We start from the raw sequence: 10,135 nt of genomic DNA, 5'->3' as shown, positions 1-10,135 counted from the left end.
GTGTAGGGGGGTGCAGTCATGTTGTACACTCTGTAGATCGAGTCCAGTCGTTTGCTTGTTTCAAACAAGGCCTGATGCTTTCCTTAAAAATAAGGCCTGATGCTTGCAAATGAGTCCAGTCGTTTTTTCTGTTTTGTTCGTTGTCAGTACGGCACCAATAAATGATAAACCTACAAAAAATCTACAAACGTTTGCTGAAATTTCCAAACTATAAATTTGGCATTCAGCATAGTCTAGAGGACCGAAACTTTCCATGCTGCCTGTTTGTTTTCAACAGAGCATGTACTCCAGGTCCAGGATCTGGCTATTGATTCCATATGTCAACCGAACAAACCAGATCAATCTAAGAGCACAACCACTCGATTTATTAACCTTGACAGAGAGATTGAACCGCCCTATGTTCAGATGTATGATCCCCAAAAGGAAACATAATTTATCAGTTATTATTATCACCATCCGGCAGGACCAGCCTAATCTCGTCGATGGCATCACCATCGGCACGATCAAAGTCGGCCGTACACATGTTCTCTGCCTCCATGCCCGGGCGTCGACACGCCTCCAGGAGGGGATAGCCCTTGTACGCCTTGTACGCCTTGCAGATGTAAGCTTCGAATTTCCCGTAATCCTGATACCAAGACATGATTGATTATTTCAAGGACTAGCTTATGCATATATAGATGGTGAAATTCAGACATGAAACTGTCCCATGGCAAAAACGAAGAAAACGGCCCCTTACGTTGTAGAGCGGCTTGCCGTCGACCACAACCCATGGAACGAACTGGTGAGGGGGCACGAGCTCAGCTGTCTGTCTCCCGTACTCGAGCGAAAGCTGGATGGAACATGCGAAATGCCAACACTGGTTTAGCAATTTTGCATATAAATTTCATGTGAATGATGCAACAAAAGCAGATGCAAAGGGGACGGACATTGTGGCCACGCTCGCCCTTGTAGCACTCCGTGACTGGCTTGGGGTCAAGCCCCTGTTTCTGGAAGCACGACTCCCACTCCCGGTGCCTGTTCTTCATCACCAGGTCCGACACGCAGTAAATGAAGCCGAGATGCACTTTCTGCATCAAAACAAAACAACAGCTATCAGTTTCAAGAAAAGTTCTCGTTGTCGTTGTTGTGTCGTGCAGTCGCAATAATACGTCGGGTGGTGAAGCAGCGAGCAGAGATTAAGATGAGGTGTGAATAAACTGAATTACCACGTCCGGCCAGGCGTCGATGGCGCAAGCCTGAACGGTGTTGAGAAGGCATTCATCGGGGCCATGCTGCATGCAACAAGCCAGTATCCCAACGTCAGTATGAGCATCTCTATAGCCGAAGGGAGAAGGAGAGGAACCCACCTGACATGTGATGGCGCCGTGCGCGTCGACCTTGGCGTTGCCATAGGGGACGAGGGTGAGGTCGGCGGCGTCGAGTAGGCCGTCCCTGTAGGCCTTCAAGAGGTGGTTCGTCACGAAGCGGGCCGAGTAGGGGCACAGCGACTCGTAATAGATCGCCACGTGCACCTTCTCGCCGCCGCTGCCAGTCGCGACGTCGCCGGCGGAGGTGGCGGAAAGCTGCTGGAGGAGCGCTGCGAGGAGCAGGAGATGGTGGAGGCCGCGCGCCATGGTGTTCGCTCAACCGATCGAGCAATGCGGCAGAGGTGATGGCAAAGTGTTATAGAAGGTGATTAGCGCCAACCGGGCGGCCGCGTGTGCAGCCGGGTGCTGGAAAGAGGTGAAAGAGTTCGCTGCAGTGTCACGATGGACTTACTCTCTAACTGAAAGCGCATAGCTCCATCTAGAAAATAGTTTTGGATTGACAAGCTGACGTATTTCCCAGGATATGTACATAAGCAATCCAAGATAAGGTGAGCGTGATTTTGCCGTTCTATAAGAGTGCGAGACAGCAGCACAACTGCGTGCTCTGACATTCGGTACGTTTGGTGTATACGTAACCATGCAATTATGTTGGCTACTGTTCGAGCGGTTGGCTATTTCAAAAACAATCAACAACTATGCTGGCTTTTTTTCCTACGCGCAAAAGAAAAATGGAAACAAAAAGTGCGAGACGACCCCATGTGTGTCGTCACATTTTCCCTGCTACAAATCTGAGCATTGGGAACGATGCTCGATGTCAGTTTTAAGCCACGGAAATTTCACTCTACTCTAATTGTTGAATATGTGAGGTGGATTGCAAACTGAGTGTAGCTTAGATGATTAGATTTCTTGTGGTGGAACCAGCCCATCCGGAAAGTTCTAGGCGTGACAATCGGGCTCGTATTTTTCTGAATTTATTACAGACTTTTCATCAATGTTCGTTTAATGGGAGGAGTTGTTTCCATACGAATACACAAGATCTATCTAGGAGATACATATCAACGAGAGGGGGAGAGTGTGTCCACGTACCCCCGTAGGCCAAAAGTGGAAGCATTAGCTTGACACGGTTGATGTAGTCGAACGTCTTCGCGATCCAACCGATCAAGCACCGAACGTACGACACCTCCGAGTTCTGCACATGTTCAGCTCGATGCTGTCCCTCGAACTCTTGATCCAGCAAAGTGTCGAGGGAGAGTTTTGTCAGCATGACGGCGTGGTGACGGTGATGGTGATGTGATCTGCGCAGAGCTTCGCCTAAGCACTACGACAATATGACCTGAGGAGTAAACTGTGGAGGGGGGCACCTCACATGGCTAAAAGAACAATTAATGTGCTTTGGGGTGCCCCCTGCCCCCGTATATAAAGGAGGGGAGGAGGCTGGCCTAAGGGGGGGTGCCATGGGAGGAAACCGACTAGGACTCCTAGTCCAAGTTGGCCACCCCTTCCTTCTTTCGGAGGGGAAAAGGGGAAAGGAGAGGGAGAGGGGGAAGGAAAGGGGGGCTGCGCCCCCTCCCCTTGTCCAATTCGGACCGCCCATGGGGGGCGGGTGCGCCACCCCTTGAGGGCTTCCCTCTTTCTCCCCTATGGCCCATGTTGGCCCATTACTTCCCCGGGGGGTTCCGGTAACCTCCCGGTACTCCGAAAAAACTCAAAACACTTCAAAACAATTCCGGTGTCTGAATACTATTGTCCAATATATCAATATTTACATCTCGGCCATTTCGAGACCCCGATCTCATTCGGGACTCCGAACAATCTTCGGTCACCAAAACACATAACTCATGATACAAATCGTCATCGAACGTTAAGTGTGGGGACCCTACGGGTTCGAGAACTATGTAGACATGACCGAGACACATCTCCGGTCAATAACCAACAGCGGAACCTGGATGCTCATATTGGTTCCTACATGTTCTACGAAGATCTTTATTGGTCAAACCGCAATGACAACATACGTCATTCCCTTTGTCATCGGTATGTTACTTGCCCGAGATTCGATCATCGGTATCTTCATACCTAGTTCAATCTCGTTACTGGAAAGTCTCTTTACGTGTTCCGTAATGCATCATCCCGCAACTAACTCATTAGTCACATTGCTTGCAAGGCTTATCGTGATGTGCATTACCGAGAGGGCCCAGAGATACCTCTTCGATACTCGGAGTGACAAGTCCTAAACTCGATGTATGTAAACCCAACAAACACCTTCAGAGACACCTATAGAGCATCTTTATAATCACCCAGTTACGTTGTGACGTTTCATAGCACACAAGATGTTCCTCTGGTATACGGGAGTTGCATAATCTCATAGTCAAAGGAACATGTATAAGTCATGAAGAAAGCAATAGCAATAAAACTTAACGATCATTATGCTAAGCTAACGGATGGGTCATGTCCATCACATCATTCTCCTAATTATGTGATTTTGTTCATCAAATGACAACACATGTCTATGGTCAGGAAACTTAACCATATTTGATTAACGAGCTAGTCAAGTAGAGGCATACTAGGGACACTTTGTTTTGTCTATGTATTCACACATGTACCAAGTTTCTGGTTAATACAATTCTAGCATGAATAATAAACATTTATCATGATATAAGGAAATACAAATAACAACTTTATTATTGCCTCTAGGGCATATTTCCTTCAAGAAGGCTAGCAAAACATTAACATCTAGATTGAAAAGGCGCAGGCCTCGTATCTGGGAGCCACCTATCTACTCCTGGTCATTGGTTCCACGTAGTAGTAGGCTCCGTCGGGGTAGTAGTAGTCGTCGGCGGGATCATCTGGCTCCTGGGCTTTGTCATCTGATCGCAACAATCGGGTAAAGGGGAAAAAGGGTAGCAAAGCAACCATGAGTACTCGTCCAAAGTACTCGCAAGACTTACATCAGATCTATGATAAATATGCATCGGTGTCAAAGGAATGGGGCTATATATTTGGACTATACTTGGCATTGCATGATTCTTTCGAAAGCTCTCAGACGTCAGGGGTTTAGCGGCGCGCGCCCGGTTGGACGGTAACCACCTGCCCTTGTATAATGGGGTGGGTCTGCTCCAGGCCGTGTTCACAACATGAAGGATTACAAAGGACCATTGGCCCATGACCCCTTTGCATTTAGGATGTAGACCGGCGTGCTGGCCTCTCTGTTGAGCCTAGGTAGGACTACTGTGTGTCGATCAGCCGAGGCCGGGCATGACCCAGAAAAGTGTGTTCGGCCAAACTTAATCGAGCGTGTTGGGTAAGTTTGTGCACCCCTGCATGGAAGTATATCTATTTGAATAGCCGTGTCCACGGTAACGGACACTCGGAGTTGTATCCCGATCTATTACAACTAGAACTGGATACTTGAGACACTAAATGGATATGATGCTCCAGGATTGCTTTTTCACGGGGAGTCGATGAAGGATCCCTGGGCGTTACTAAAATATACCTATTACTTTATAATATGCTAATCTGCACTCTTCTAATGCTGCAAGACGATCCAAGATGCTAGTCTTTGATAGACCAAGTGCCCATACTTATTCCTGTGTGGTGGTTAGTGCGAAAAGGCCAGAGGCCTAATCAGATCACATATCCAAACCCGTTAGTATCTTAGGAGTGCGCTAAGACGATCAGTGATCCCATCACCCCGTCTCGAGGACTTACGGCAAGGGTCAGGCCCCTCCCTCTCTAGGGTGGTTTGCCTGCCCGACCGTACCTCGTAATTATGTCATGGGTACCCTCATGGTCAACCCGACTTCAGTAACTCTCGCGGGTACCCCTTGGTGTCGACCCGACTTTAACAAGGTTCTGGGGTAAAGTCAAGGTAACCGTGTGTCCATAACATCAAGAGGGAAAACCAAGGAATCACCCTCGATGGATTCCCACTCGATGTAACCGTCAAGATGACCTTGGAGGAATCACCCTCGAAGGGTTCACACTTGAGGTGTTGCACGACAGAGTCGTTATCGGGAGTGGTGAAGGAGGAATCACCCTCTGTAATCCACGACCGATTAGCTACACTGTAGAGATATCATGAGGAGTGCGTTACAAGGTATCACCATCGGCACTCGATAGTAGCTTTTGCATAGTCTTACAACTAAGGGGGTGTGCGGTGATGTGTCGGTCTTTGCACATCGATCACGTTGATGAAGTCACCGGTACAAAAGTGGGGCAACGAGGACAAGGGTGAGGGGTCACTGATGGATCTCTAACCAACCTATGATAAGCATATATGATATCACGTAAAGTACAATAGCATGTTACAAAAGCAGGCTATGCATCAGAATATGAGCTCTCAAACAACAATATCAAAATCTAATGCAAGCATGAGAGAGGAAGAATGGGCGATATAGGAATGATTAAGGGGGTTTTTGCTTGCCTGGAAGCTTTTTTGAAAGGGACTAGTCGTCAGGTGTGTAGTCGTACCCAGGAGCAGCGTCGGTCTCAGGGTCTACCAGAGAGAAGAGGGGGAAGAAACAATAAGTATAGAGCAAACAAATGCATCATGATGCATGCCATGGCATTATGATGTGCTAGGGGTGACCTAACACAGTGCTATGCATTACAGACGAAGCGGGAAAATATCTGTGGATATTTCCCCGGCTTCAGACAGTTATCGGACAGATGATCCGGAGGGGAAGGTTCCATGTTTATAGTGTTGGAGGGGTGAGGGAGTCCTGGATTAGGGGGTGTTCGGGTAGCCGGACTATACCTTCAGCCAGACTCCTGGACTATGAAGATGCAAGATTGAAGACTTCGTCCCGTGTCCGGATGGGACTTTCCTTGGCGTGGAAGGCAAGCTTGGCGATGCGGATATTCAAGATCTTCCACCATTGTAACTGACTTTATGTAACCCTAACCCTATCCGGTGTCTATATAAACCGGAGGGTTGTAGTCCATAGGCAATCAACTCCATACACAACAATCATACCATAGGCTAGCTTCTAGGGTTTAGCCTCCTTGATCTCGTGGTAGATCTACTCTTGTACTACCCATATCATCAATATTAATCAAGCAGGAGTTGGGTATTACCTCCATCGAGAGGGCCCGAACCTGGGTAAAAAACATCGTGTCCCTTGTCTCCTGTTACCATCCGGCCTTGACGCACAGTTCGGGACCCCCTACCCGAGATCCGCCGGTTTTGACACCGACATTGGTGCTTTCATTGAGAGCTCCTCTGTGTCGTCGCCTTTAGGCCCGATGGCTCCTTTGATCATCAACAACGATACGGTCCAAGGTGAGACTTTTCTCCCCGGACAGATCTTCGTCTTCGGCGGCTTCGCTCTGCGGGCCGATTCGCTCGGCCACCTAGAGCAAATCGAAAGCTACGCCCCTGACCATCAAGTCAGGTTTGGAAGCTTAAACTACACGGCTGACATCCGCGGAGACTTGATCTTCGACGGGTTCGAGCCACGGCCAAGCGCGCCGCACTATCTCGAGGGGCATGATCTAGCTCTGCCTCCGGACAGTGTCCTGGAGGCCGCACACGCATCGGTTCCAACCCCTAACTCGGAGCCTATTGCGCCAATCGAGGATGAGCGGTTGGACGTCACCTCGGGGGCTGCGATCCCGAAAGCGATCGAGCCGAACGCTAGCCCCGCACTCTGCACGACCCGTGACTCCGAGGATCCGGACTCCTCCCCGGACTCCGAACCCCCCGCGCCCCTGCCAATCGAATCCGATTGGGCGCCGATAATGGAGTTCACCGCCGCAGACATCTTTCAGCACTCGCCTTGTGGCGATATCCTGAACTCTCTCAAGACTCTCTCCTTATCAGGAGAGCCCTGGCCGAACTACGGTCAGCGAGGATGGGATACGGACGATGAAGAAATTCAAAGCCCACCCACTTGGTAGCCACTGTCGACAATTTAAACGACATGCTCAACTTCGACTCCGGAGACATCGACAGCATGGATGACGATGCAGGAGATACCGACGAACCAACGCCCATAGGGCATTGGACAACCACCTCATCTCACGATGTGTACATGGTGGATACCCCTAAAGGAAGCGACAATGAGGAAAAAGGGGATGGGACGGGAGATCGACCCCCCGAAAAGCAATCAAAGCGTCGGCGTAAACGCCGACCCAAGCCCCGCCTCAACAAAAACCCAGCCATAGAGCAGGACGAGCCGGTAGACGACGAGCAGGCCTTAGAGCAACCGTCCGAACAGGGCAACACGGATAGAGAAACCGAACATCCCTCCTCCGGCGAAAACGGCATTCCGGACGACCTCACGCCGAATAAACCTATGGAGCAGAAGAACCTCCATGAGAGGCTCGTTGCAACTGCACGCAGCCTAAAGAAGTAGAAGCGGAAGCGGAAGCTAAAAACAGCGGAAGACGCACTCCGGATTAGATGGAGCAAAATAATCAATACCACAGATAAGTACGGCGACAGTCGCCGCACTAAAAGCTATCTGAAAAGAAAGCTACTACCTGAATTCGATGAAGAGGCCCTAGAGCCCTCGCATTCAAAAAAATGAAAAAGCCACACGGTCGGATAGACGACCCCATAAAGCGGCAAGCGGCGCCGCACCTAAATCGGCATGCGACCCACTTAAGGATTCGCATCATGGCCCAGTTAGGTCTATTTATGGGCCAAGAAAGCAAGCTCTCATAAGCAACGCTATGAAGCCATCATCAGAATCTGGCACACCCAAATACAGGGGCGCCGCACACCCCCTATGTTTCACCGATGAGGTCCTGGACTATGAATTCCCAGAGGAATTCAAACCTGTAAACATAGAGGCATATGATTGAACAACAGACCCTGGAGTCTGGATCGAGGATTATATCCTCCACATACACATGGCTAGAGGAGATGATCTCCACGCCATAAAATATCTACCCCTTAAGCTTAAAGGGCCAGCCCGGCATTGGCTTAAAAGCCTTCCCGAAAACACAATTGGAAGCTGGGAAGAGCTCGAGGATGCTTTCCGAGCAAACTTTCGAGGGACCTATGTCCGCCCTCCGGATGCAGACGATCTTAGTCACATAACTCAACAACCCGGAGAATCAGCTCGGCAGTTCTGGAATAGATTCCTCACTAAAAAGAATCAGATAGTCGACTGTCCGGACGCCGAAGCCTTAGCAGCTTTCAGGCATAACGTCCGAGACGAATGGCTCGCCAGACACCTCGGCCAAGAAAAGCCAAGAATAATGGCCGCACTAACAAGCCTCATGACCCGCTTTTGTGCAGGGGAGGACAGCTGGTTGGCAAGGTGCAGCCCCAGCGACCCAAGTACATCCGAAACTAGGGATGGAAACGGAAAACCGCGACGCAACAAGGACCGTCGCTGGACTAAGGACAAAAGTCCGAAGAGCATGGCAGTCAATGCCGGATTCAAAGGCTCACGACAAAATCAGGAAAAATCGCCCCCCAGAATAACAGGGACGATCCATCCAACCTAAGTAAAATCCTGGACAGGATATGTCAGATACACAGTACTCCCGGGAAGCCTGCTAACCATACCCACAGAGACTGTTGGGTTTTCAAACAATCCGGCAGACTCAATGCCGAACACAAGGGGCTCGACACACCAAGCGAAGACGAGGACGAACCCCAAAAGCAGAGCACCAGGAAACAAAAGAACTTCCCACAAGAAGTAAAAACAGTGAACTCACTTCACATAACAAAACGTGTGTCGCCCGTAAAGGTACGCACCACACGGCCCAAAGGGTCCTGCCACTGGTTGTCAAAACCGATCACTTCGATCAGCTAGATTATTCTAGGAATATCAAGAATGTAGGCTGGATTGCCTTGATACTCGATCCAATAATTGGCGGACTCCAGTTTTCAAATGTCCTTATGGACGGCGGCAGCGGACTAAACCTGATATATCAGGATACAATCTAGCACATGGGGATAAACCCAGCAAGAATCTGCCGCAGCAAAACCTCCTTTCAAGGGGTAACACCTGGTCCGGACACCCATTGTATGGGTTTTCTCTGGCTCGAAGTTATATTCGGCTCTGCCGATAACTTTCGCCGCGAAAAGTTGACCTTCCATATCGTCCCGTTCTCAAGTCGCTATCAAGCACTACTGGGACGCGAAGCTTTCGCCCGCTTTAACGCAATACCGCATTATGCATCTCTCACACTTAAGATGCCCGGTCCACGAGGCATCATATCTTTGAAGGGGAAGCACTAAAGTGTGCCTCCCCAAGCGGGGGACTGTGCGGCCGCTTTGATAGCCCCACAGTAAAATGGCCTCACCGGCCAAAAAACTTCGGAATAGGTCATTAAAGACCACGAACGCGGATAGACGAGTTCGGTACAAAATCATCATTGATGCAGGCTTAGTGGCCTTATACCCCCGCACTAGGGGCTCCATGCATATACAATAAGAGACAATAAAGCTCAATTTTATATATTTTACTTTACACTTTGTTTATTTTAAACTTTTGTTCGGCACGACCCGTTTTCAACTCAGTTCCTCTCTTTTACAGATGAACGTCGTGCGGCGCCCGTCCAGGATACGGCCCAACGGAGACACAGGCGCAGACGTGCGGTAGGGACCCGTCCTAAAGGATTCTTTTTAGATTAAGACCCCGCGTAAACCTTTTTTACTGTCTCTTGTTGCTACACATCCCCTGGTTTTTTCTGATATAACCAAGGAGGAGGCTGGCGTCTTGGCATGTGGCCATGTCAGAAATTTTTGCACGTACCTGGACACTAGGGGCTTTTTTAATAAAGAGTGTTGTTTCGCCCGCACTCATAAAGACCTAACACCTTAGGGAGTGTTCGGCGTCACGAGTTTTGGCATTATATGCATCAGCTCTGAA

General features: G+C 49.4%; 1 pseudogene across 1 annotated transcript; it reads right to left on the bottom strand.

The window, feature by feature from the left end:
- Window positions 1-344: 344 nt before the first annotated feature.
- Window positions 345-1,726, bottom strand: LOC125553936 (gamma-interferon-responsive lysosomal thiol protein-like; annotated as a pseudogene). The gene is made up of 5 exons (XR_015601324.1): window positions 1,347-1,726; window positions 1,206-1,271; window positions 927-1,067; window positions 737-829; window positions 345-625 (listed from the first exon to the last, which is right to left on the bottom strand). The product of XR_015601324.1 is annotated as a gamma-interferon-responsive lysosomal thiol protein-like (transcript).
- Window positions 1,727-10,135: the final 8,409 nt, after the last annotated feature.

Source organism: Triticum urartu, chromosome 4A (genome assembly GCF_056163025.1).
Source record: "Triticum urartu cultivar PI428250 chromosome 4A, HENAU_Tu73, whole genome shotgun sequence".
Lineage (NCBI taxonomy): Eukaryota > Viridiplantae > Streptophyta > Magnoliopsida > Poales > Poaceae > Triticum > Triticum urartu.
Note: the sequence above shows the minus strand (reverse complement) of the source record. Positions and strands in the feature narration are given on the sequence as shown.